General features: G+C 46.3%; 1 pseudogene; it reads left to right on the top strand.

Moving 5' to 3' along the window:
* Positions 1-5,759: 5,759 nt before the first annotated feature.
* Positions 5,760-8,392, top strand: LOC117017978 (ubiquitin-conjugating enzyme E2 L3-like; annotated as a pseudogene).
* The last annotated feature ends 913 nt before the right edge of the window (positions 8,393-9,305 follow it).

Raw genomic sequence — 9,305 nt, 5'->3', positions numbered from 1 at the left:
TGGTTCGTATATGAGGGAGGGAGGTTTCCCTTGACAGACGGGAAAACTGAGTTCTACGGAAACGACTCAGCCAGCAGTCTGTTGCCCATAAGCCGCCTGGTGGCACAGATCCTATCTATCTTATTCTGCACTTTTTTATCCTTTGCACATGCTTCATCCATAGAAGGTACTTATTGAATCCTTATTGAGTAAACAGCCCTCCCCTGTCTTCCTAGTGAGATTTAACAGACCTTGACTAATGAAGAGTGCTCTGCTTCCTTTGAGACAGGGGATCATCCATAAGCCTCCAGTTCCCTGATACAGATCAGGACCAAATGGTCCGGCCTCATCTGTGCCTCAGTCTGGGCACTGATTTCTGTAAGAGGCTCCTGAGTTAGGTTCCCAGTCCACAGCCCAAGCCCTACAGTTGGTATCTCCAGCTTTTCTTTATCAGGTTTCTCCAAGTAAGCCAAGCACATGACCTCTAGTATCTGTTCTCCATCAGACTCACTGGCCTCCCACTCCAGGTATCTTAACAATAATATTGTGTCCTGCGTCCCCAGGAGCATTTGATAAGAGTGTTCAGAACAAGTCCAGATCGCCCAAAGGATTGTAGCCGTATTAATTTTGATCTGACATCTACGTCAGTCAAATTAATTCCTTCTGGGCTGAGATGTATGTGTATTTCACGATCCCTGTAACAGCAAGCAGATAATCTTTTCATTTTCTGCTCTGATTTACTCAGGTGCACCTCTTTGCATCTAGAAAAGGCAAAAAGATTGTTTCTCAAAACATTGGAAAAGGTGAAGGGGAATAAGAGGTCCAAATTCCCAGATATGAAACAAATAAGTCACAGGTACATAACGTACAGCATGGGGCAATATAGTCAATAATATTGTGATAGCAATATTATCATAATATCAACGGTGTCAGATGGGTGCTGGATTTACCATGGTGATCACTTCTTTAGGTCTATAAATGTTGGATAACTATGGTCTACGCCTGAAACTCAAATAATGTTGTATGTTAGCTATATGTTATAATAAAAATCTTTTTAAAAACATTTCAGAAGCTGAGGCGATCATACAGGATCAGGGTGCATGATTAATCAATTTCTTGGTAACACTAGTAAGTGTGGATTGCTTCTTAACCACGTCCAACACACCGCCCCCGCCGTCATCCCTTCTTAGTCCTTGAAGTGTAAATAGGGCATACAAGTGTATTAAACTAATGTTTTTGAAAAAAATTTTAGACAGAAAAAAAGTTGAAAAAGTATTACAAAGAATTCCCGTATACCCGTCACTGAGATTCCCCAAATGTTCCTATTTGACAGCTCGCTCGCTCTCTCTCTCTCCCCTGCACCCTCTGCCCCTTTCTCTCAGTATACACACATATATACGTACGGGGTGCTCAGTTCATGCGTGCTGAATCACTTGGTATTTTGAGGGCATTGGATTACATATCACTTCTGATTTGCCTCCTCTAAAGAATCTGTGATTAAAAAAAACCAGAATCTATGATCTTCTCACTCGTATATAAAGTAAAATTCTTTATATTTGTAATACATATTCATATAGTCTCAAAACACTAATAACTAATCAATTCAGCGGAATGCTAAGCTAATAGTTCAGACGCAAACACGTGGAATTTCCACAGTAAAATATCACACTAGATGGCAAATCATACAAGAATTGTCTTATAACCAGGACAGGACTAAGAGTGAGTTAACCCCGCCCAAGAAATCAAACATAAGAGGAAACAGATGCCCCTAAGAGGTAGATGGAAAAATCAGCTGGAGATGGTCGACACAACCCTCCCTTTAGTTGAGGACTCACTGAAGTTTAGATGGACGTGTCCAGATGCCTGCCCGCTGTGCACAGCCACGGGACCCAGACCGCTGCAAACAGAGCTGGCCCACACTGACGTCCTGAAGTCTGTTTTCCTGGGTTCTCTCTTCTACTTGGTGACACTACCGCCAATTCTGGGACTTGGGATTCTTCCTCGATGGAAATTTCAGCGAGGAAGAATCTCGTGCTCCTCTCCAGATTGCAAAGTAACAGCCTCCTGTTTCATGGCATAAAGGTGAGCATTTGGCCCAGGTGTGTGGCCTAATCACTGTTTTCAAACACTGAATCAGGTCAAGCATAAACTAGAAAGGAGTTTAGCAGGGATGGAGAGAAGAAAGAGATTCTAGAACTGTAGAGACTAAATAGGCAGAGCGTGGGGCTGACTGTGGGAAGGGAGTTGCTGACGGAGGCAGTTCACCCTGGTTGAGGCCCTACTGTATGCCAGGTGTTGCACGTACATGACAGTACTTATGTGCGGAGCCTTCGTTAGCCCCATTTTATGGATGGATAATCGAGTTTCAGAGAGGTGAAGTGACTTGCCCAGGGTCACACAGCTGACAAGGGATGGGATCAAGACACTGCCGTTAACTTAAAACCATTTTTTTTCTTTTTCAAGCAGCATAACCTAGTCTTCAAATGAAATCTTCAACAAAAGCCCAATATGTAAAACAGAGCACCTCTGGTTAGAAAGGGGTAAGGGAAAACGGTAGAGACAGTGAAAAGATCAGCTGCTGCCAGGGGTGGGGGGCAGTGGAAGGAGGGACGAATAGGCAGAGCACGGAGAAGTTTTAGGGCGCTGAAGATACTGTGTATCAGATGATGCTGCAATGACGGACGCGTGTCATCACGCATTTGTCCAAACCCACAGACTGCACAACACCCAGAGGGAACCCCGATGTCAGCTGTGGACTGTGGGTGCTTATGATGTGTCTGGAGGCTCATCCATTGTAACAAATGTACCCGTCTGGTGAGGGTGCTGATAATGGGGGAGGCTGCGCATGTGTGTGTGTGGGGGGGCAGGGAGTTATGGGAAAGCTCTGTCCCTTCCTCTCAATTATGCTGTGAACCTACAACTGCTCTAAAAAATAAAGTCTATTAAAAAAAAAAAGAAAAGGAATGAAGGGTTTCAAGTCTCTCCCCCGCCCCCCGACTCCCACTTTACACCTCCCTTTGGCGGTCCCTGATGCCACCAAAGGTCCTTCAAGGGCTCAACCATGAGTAGTACAAAAGCCACTGGCCCCCACAAGAGAACAACCTCTTCTGTGAATCACCCAAAAGCGGCCTTCTGCATTCCATCTCAGATGTGTGAGGCAGCTCTCTTTCTTCTAAGCCCTCTGCATTTTGTTTCTGGGTCTCCTTCCCTGACTGGAGACCAGGAGTCTGGCTCCCAGAGGGCGACCCTCCCGGCTTAGCCTCACCCGAAACTTCTCAGGTCAGGAGTTGCTCACATAACTGGAATGTGCTTGCCCCAGTTTGCTGCAGCCGCAGGGGCCTCCTCAGGCCCAAGCAGCATCTCAAAGCGGCCACCTCATGGGAACAGAAAGAGTGTCTAGAGACAGACATGGCCAGCATGGCTCCGGGACCCAGAGTCTTACACCTCCCACAGCGCAGAGAGGAAAAAGGAAGAGCAAGGATGACAGAGGCCTCTCGACTCCATCTCCCTAGACTGCGGGCATTTATTTTTTCTTTTAAACTCTAAAATTCCTGCTTTGTACCTTGTCTCCGCAGCCAACACAATGCAGGCCCCCAGGAGGCACTGACAAAGGCACGTTGAGTCAAGAATTGTGAGGCGTTCAGGGAGAATCTTTCCTCGACCACTAGACAGTCACTGAACATAGTGTAACAGCTGCAATAAGTGATTCAAAAGCAGAGAGGAAATGTCTCCCGAGCCTCCTAAGCCGTGACCCAGGGCTGAGAAAGGTTCTGGGGGGCAACACGACTGAAGATGCTCTCCTTGTCATTTAGAACCCTTGGGGGTTCCATTAGCTCTCCTGGGTCCCAAGGGAGTATCTGCTATCCTGAAAAATAACATTTTCTACAACTTAATCTTATTCATCAGTATTAAGAGTGGGGCAGCGATGGCTCAGAACATGTCAAAGAACTGTCCCTTGGTGACTGACGTTTGACTTTAAAGTGAGTTATGCCCCCTCGATGGGTGTGATTCATAGAAAATAAAAGAACAGATGACGCTCCAATTTCTGGCCAGGGCCTCACTGATCCAGCCGTTTTCACTTCCTGCCTCTTTTGAGTGGTTGTTCTAGAGACACTGCAATGCTGCAAAGAACCCACACCACGTGGGGAAGCCATATGTAGGTGCTCTGTTCCACAGCCCCTGTGAGCCCCTGGCCAACGACAGCACCAACTGTGGTGAGGGGAGTGCGCCATCTGGGACATCCAGCCCAGTCCGGCCTTCAGATGACTCCAGTCCCAGCCACCATCTGAAATATCCAGAGAGAGAAGGATGCACTGAGCCTGGCCAAGCCCCAAAAACATAAGCGGTGTGTTCATTTCCTAGGGCTGCTTTACCCCAGTACCACAAACTGTGTGGCTTAGAACAACAGGTTCGTTCTCTCGAAGTTCTAGAGGCCAGCGGGCTGAAATCAAGGGTTTGCTCCCTCTGAAACCTCTAGGGGAGGGTCCTTCTTACCTCTTCCAACTTCTGGAAGCCCCAGGCATTCCTTGGCTCCATGGCAGCATAATTCCAATCTCTGCCTCCATCTTTACGGGCCCTTCTTCCCTCTGGGTATCTCTATCCAAATGTCCTTCTTTGTATGAGAACACCAGTTATATGACCTCATCTTAACTTGATGACATCTGCAAAGATCCTATTTTCAAGTAAGTTACATTCGTAGGTACTGGGGATTCAGGCATGTCTTTTGGGCGGACACAATTTAACCTATAACAAGAGGTAATAATAAATTGTTGTAAGCCTCTTTATTTTGGAGAAGTTTGTTCTGCAGCAAGAGGAACCAGAACACTGGTTGACATTCCTTCAGTGCATACCTGGTACACGAGGGACATTGCTGGATGTCTCCAGGAAAGCCAGCCTATGGTTAAAAAGTGGATATGCAGACAACTGAAATGTAAACAGGAGTTTGTTTGACCTGGTTTTAATACAGAGTTGTTTTATTTGTTTTGCTCCCTCTGGTATTTTCTTTATTAATCTCTATGTACTTTTATAAAATTCAAGGTCTTTATTCTAAGTCTATTCTACATGAGGGTAATGGCCGGGAGCCAGCAGACTTATGTGTGTCCCTGACTAGTTGTGTAATCTCAGGCATATTAACCAGCCTCTCCGGGTGTTCCTGTCATTCATTCAACAATCATTTATTAGGAGCCTGTAATATGTTGGTGGAAGGGGCTCAAGAGTTCATACAGCCCAGCGTCTCATTTCACAGATCAGGAACTGAGCCCTGGGTAGCTCAGACACCTGCCAGTCATAAACTAGCTGTATGCTAATAGTGCTCATCTGTAAAATGATGGGTTTGGAACACATGTTCTCTAAGCCCCTTTCCAGTCATTAAACTGATTCTGATTCTAAAACCATGGATCTATATTTTACCCACTTCAAATTTTTGAAAAAATACTACATTTGATTCACCTGAATACATTTCTGCGACTCAGAAATTGTGACTGCAAAATTATGTCACCACAATTTCCTTGACTTTGATGCTCATGAATTATGAAGCCAGTGAACAGAAAGTTTCATCCAACCATCAGAAGCTAAAATGATTTCTTTTTGTACTTTCAGTTTGTATGACTTTGACGATCCTGTTTTTACTCATCTTGATGATGTCTCCATACTTTTAAAAGCCCCCAGAATACCTCATCATGGCAAAGTTGAGTCACAAGGCTCATCTGTGCAGAGCTCAGCCTTGGAAAGTGCACTCGCTGCCTGATTGAATAGAAAAAAAATAATTCTATGTGACTAACATGCAAAAAAAAAAAAAGGTGAGTATATGAGTATATTCATATCATGTATGATTTTTATGTATATCACATATACTCATATGAATGCATGAGTATGCTTAGATAGCATTTTCTTTGAAAATAGGAAGAAATCACAAATATGTGGCTGTGTTGGGATGGGTGGACTGTGGCTTCGTCTTCCAATTATGTCTGGTACCAGAGGGCACAGACTTAATGATCTGCAGGAACATTTGTATGAATGAATTGCTTTTGGAAATGAAAGGCACACCGTATGAGATATAAGTTAGACAGTGACGCAAAGCATGTGCTGGGTAAAGAGATCTCTTTAGAATGTGTCATGAGGAGACCTGGGTGAGATGGACGCAGCTGAAGACTGTATGTTCTGTCACGGTAGCGAAACCTGGTCGTAAGAATTAAAATGAAAAAGTCACAGAACAAGAAAGTACTGGCTACGCAGGCAGGGCCCAGGTTCGACTGTGGAGAGTCCGTGCCAGGAGCACGCAGGGAAGCATAAAGGACCACTTCTTTGTCCTGGGCCCTCTTCGGCTTCTCCCTCTCTGTTCCCAGATCCTTGTTCAATGCATTTTTACAGCATTTGACCCATGTGTGGTCATTAGTAGTTTACAGTTCATGTCCTGTCCAGGCTGTGAGTGTCTGTGGAAGAGAAATTATGTCTTAACTCTCTTCGTGGACTCAGGGTCTGCCGGCACCTTGAGTACAGGAGGTGATCAGTGAGCCATCTTTCTCTAGTGCTCCGACTAACAGCAGCAAGGACGCTGTGGGAGACACAGACGTGAAGAGGCAGCTGAAATAATGTGGATTTGGAACAGAACAGATTTTTCCTCCCAGGCAGCTATGGGTAGTTAACAAGTTTGCTATTCATTCATACCTTTCCCCATCAATCCCTGTCTCCAGGGTGATGACTTCCAGCCTCTGGACTGTTTGGTGAAGTGCTTGTAACCTGTGGCATCCTGCACTGCAGCCTGGAGTGCAGCTGTCTCTGTAAAGCACCTGCAGCTTACTCAGAAGGCAAACTGAGAGCCGCTTGGGACAGGTTCCCCCCCACTCCCCACAGCTTCCACAAAACCCAGAGCATGACTCAGACACAGTAATCATGAAAAAGAGGGAAGAGTTCTCAAGAAAAAGAGAGTTTTGGAAGCAGAGATCCTATTGGGCCTCTGTTAGGACAGACCCCGGGTGTCACCTGACAAGGGCCTTCTTGCCCTGATGGAAGTAGGGCCGCTGCCAGCTTTGCCCTACTTCTAGCTACATCTCCTCTAAGAGTGGCAATTCCTGATGGACCAGACCCAGAATACTGGGCCCACAGCCACCCTTCACCCCTCTGCTTGTTCCTAGAACAGGGACACGTGAGGGTCTGTGTACTGATTCCCCGGAACCAGGTCAGGGGTGCCAGGGGGCAGGTGTGTGGCCCTGCCGCTCCAGGTTTGGACAGGAGACCAGGAGCCAGTTGGACAGCTGCTTTTTGAGGTGGAGCTGGAATTTGTTGGGTGAGATCCTTCGCCGTAGTTCCTGCCAAAGCCTGAGCTGGCTGCACCGTGGCTGCCTCAGAAGTTGTGCTAGAAACTTCACAAATTGTCTTTTCTCTTCCTCCCTGATCGTTTTTTGCCAGAACAAGTGGGAGCCTGGTTCTGCTTTTCAAACAGCTTTGGTCTCATAAAAGGCACACTGGCTACCAGGTGGCAAGTTTTACAGGGGCCTTTTTCTCCCCTCCTAGTTTCCTTTCCCACTGCTTTATATGAAGGGCGTCTAGTAAGGGCCCAATAAGTACCGGCCAAACCAAGGAGTGATTCATCACATTTGCATAGCACTTTCCATTTTACAAAGTAGTTTCACTTAAATCTTCTCGGGAGAGGTAGGCCCCGCCTTTTGCTCCCTCACAGGTCTGGCAGCCCAAAGTGTCTGGGGAGCCCTGCTGTCCTCTAAGGAGGAGGAAAAAACGTGAGGGCCTCCAGCCCCAGCACAGAAATTAGAAGACTGAGAAGGAGCAACGCTCCGAGGTTCTCAGTGACCTGGGGCCCCGGACAGAAGTTCAAGGGGGAGCTACCCCTGGGAAAGCGGCAGCACCGGGGCCCAAGGTGGCGGCCAGAAGGAGGCTGGAAGGAGCTGGAAGAAACCCACAAAAGTGGAAGGAAAAACTTCTGTAACATCCAGGTTGATGAAGGTAATGCATTGACTTTCAAGGCTTGACAACCTTCCACATGATAAGGGGGACTGCGGGATCAAAATGAACTTTCCAGCAGAGGACCCGTTAAACCACCGACGGTCACATTTAAAATAAAGCTCTATCACCCCAACGTCGATGAAATGGGGCAGGTCTCTCTGCCAGGAATTAGCGCTACAAACTGGGAGCCAGCAACCAAAACTGACCAAATAATCCAGCCCCTCATAGTACTGGTGAACGACTCCCCCACCCCCCAGCCCTTTCGGGGGTGACCGAGCTGAAGAATACTCTCAGGACCGCAAAACATTCTGTAAGAACGCTAAGGAGTTTACAAAGAAATACGGGGGAAAAGCGACCTGTGGACTACAATCTGCCGCTATTGATTCCAGCAAGTGTGAGCAGAGACCCCAAGCTGTACAGACGCCCCACAAAGCAGGACTCTGTGGAAAATTGACATGTGCCACCGCCCAGCGTTTGTTTGTGGCCGTTACTAACTTGCTACAGTTTTCTTAATCAAAAGTGGTCTAGGTAACCTGTAAAGAAAGGACTTAACATTCAAGATGTTCTAAAAAGAGAGAAAGAGAGAGAGAACTTACTTAAAGGTGTAGGATTGGGTGCCAGTGTAGGTCAGGCACTTTCAAAACCAATTATTTGCTTTTACTCCTCACAGTAGTCTGATGAACAGGAAGGTCTTCCCATTTCACAGATGGGGAGATGGTGGCCTGGAGATATTAACTAGCTTTCCCAGACTCACCCAGCTTGGAAGTGACAAGCTGGGCTTCAAGACCTAGTCTGTCTGCAGAGAATAATTTAATGTTTCTTTTGATTCTATCAGTAAGCTCCCTTTTCCTGTGCTGGTTCTAACATACTGTTTATGTGGAAAGCTCACAAACTTCAAGGATTAGAGAATTCTGGTTGTGATTTACTGGGTCAGAGTTCAGAGTAAGTACGTTAGAGCACTCTTCTCAGACTGTGGTCTGTGGACCAGGGGGCAAAAATGTTAACCAGTCTGCCAACATATAAATACAAAAACTGAGAGGAACCACTTAAAAACTTGGAAGGCAGGGTTTTTCAACATCAGCACTGTTGAGGTCTTGAGTGGTACAATTCCTTCAAATCAAGGGTTATCCGGTATACTGCAGGACATTTAGCAGCATCCCTGGCCTCTACCTACTAAACGCCAGTAAACACCACCCTCCCCAGTTGTGACAGCCAAAAATGTTTGGGACATTGCCAAATGTCCCCGGGGAGGCAAAAATCACAGCTCCCCGCCCCAGCTGAGAACCACTGTTTAAAAGCAATTTGACAGAAGAATTTTATGTCTGTTCTATCTAATAATAAAAATATTGGGCCCTGAAGTTTGTGTG

This window comes from Rhinolophus ferrumequinum, chromosome 26 (assembly GCF_004115265.2).
Source record: "Rhinolophus ferrumequinum isolate MPI-CBG mRhiFer1 chromosome 26, mRhiFer1_v1.p, whole genome shotgun sequence".
Classification (NCBI taxonomy): Eukaryota; Metazoa; Chordata; class Mammalia; order Chiroptera; family Rhinolophidae; genus Rhinolophus; species Rhinolophus ferrumequinum.
The sequence above is the reverse complement of the archived record's forward strand: the minus strand, read 5'-3'. Positions and strand labels throughout refer to the sequence as shown.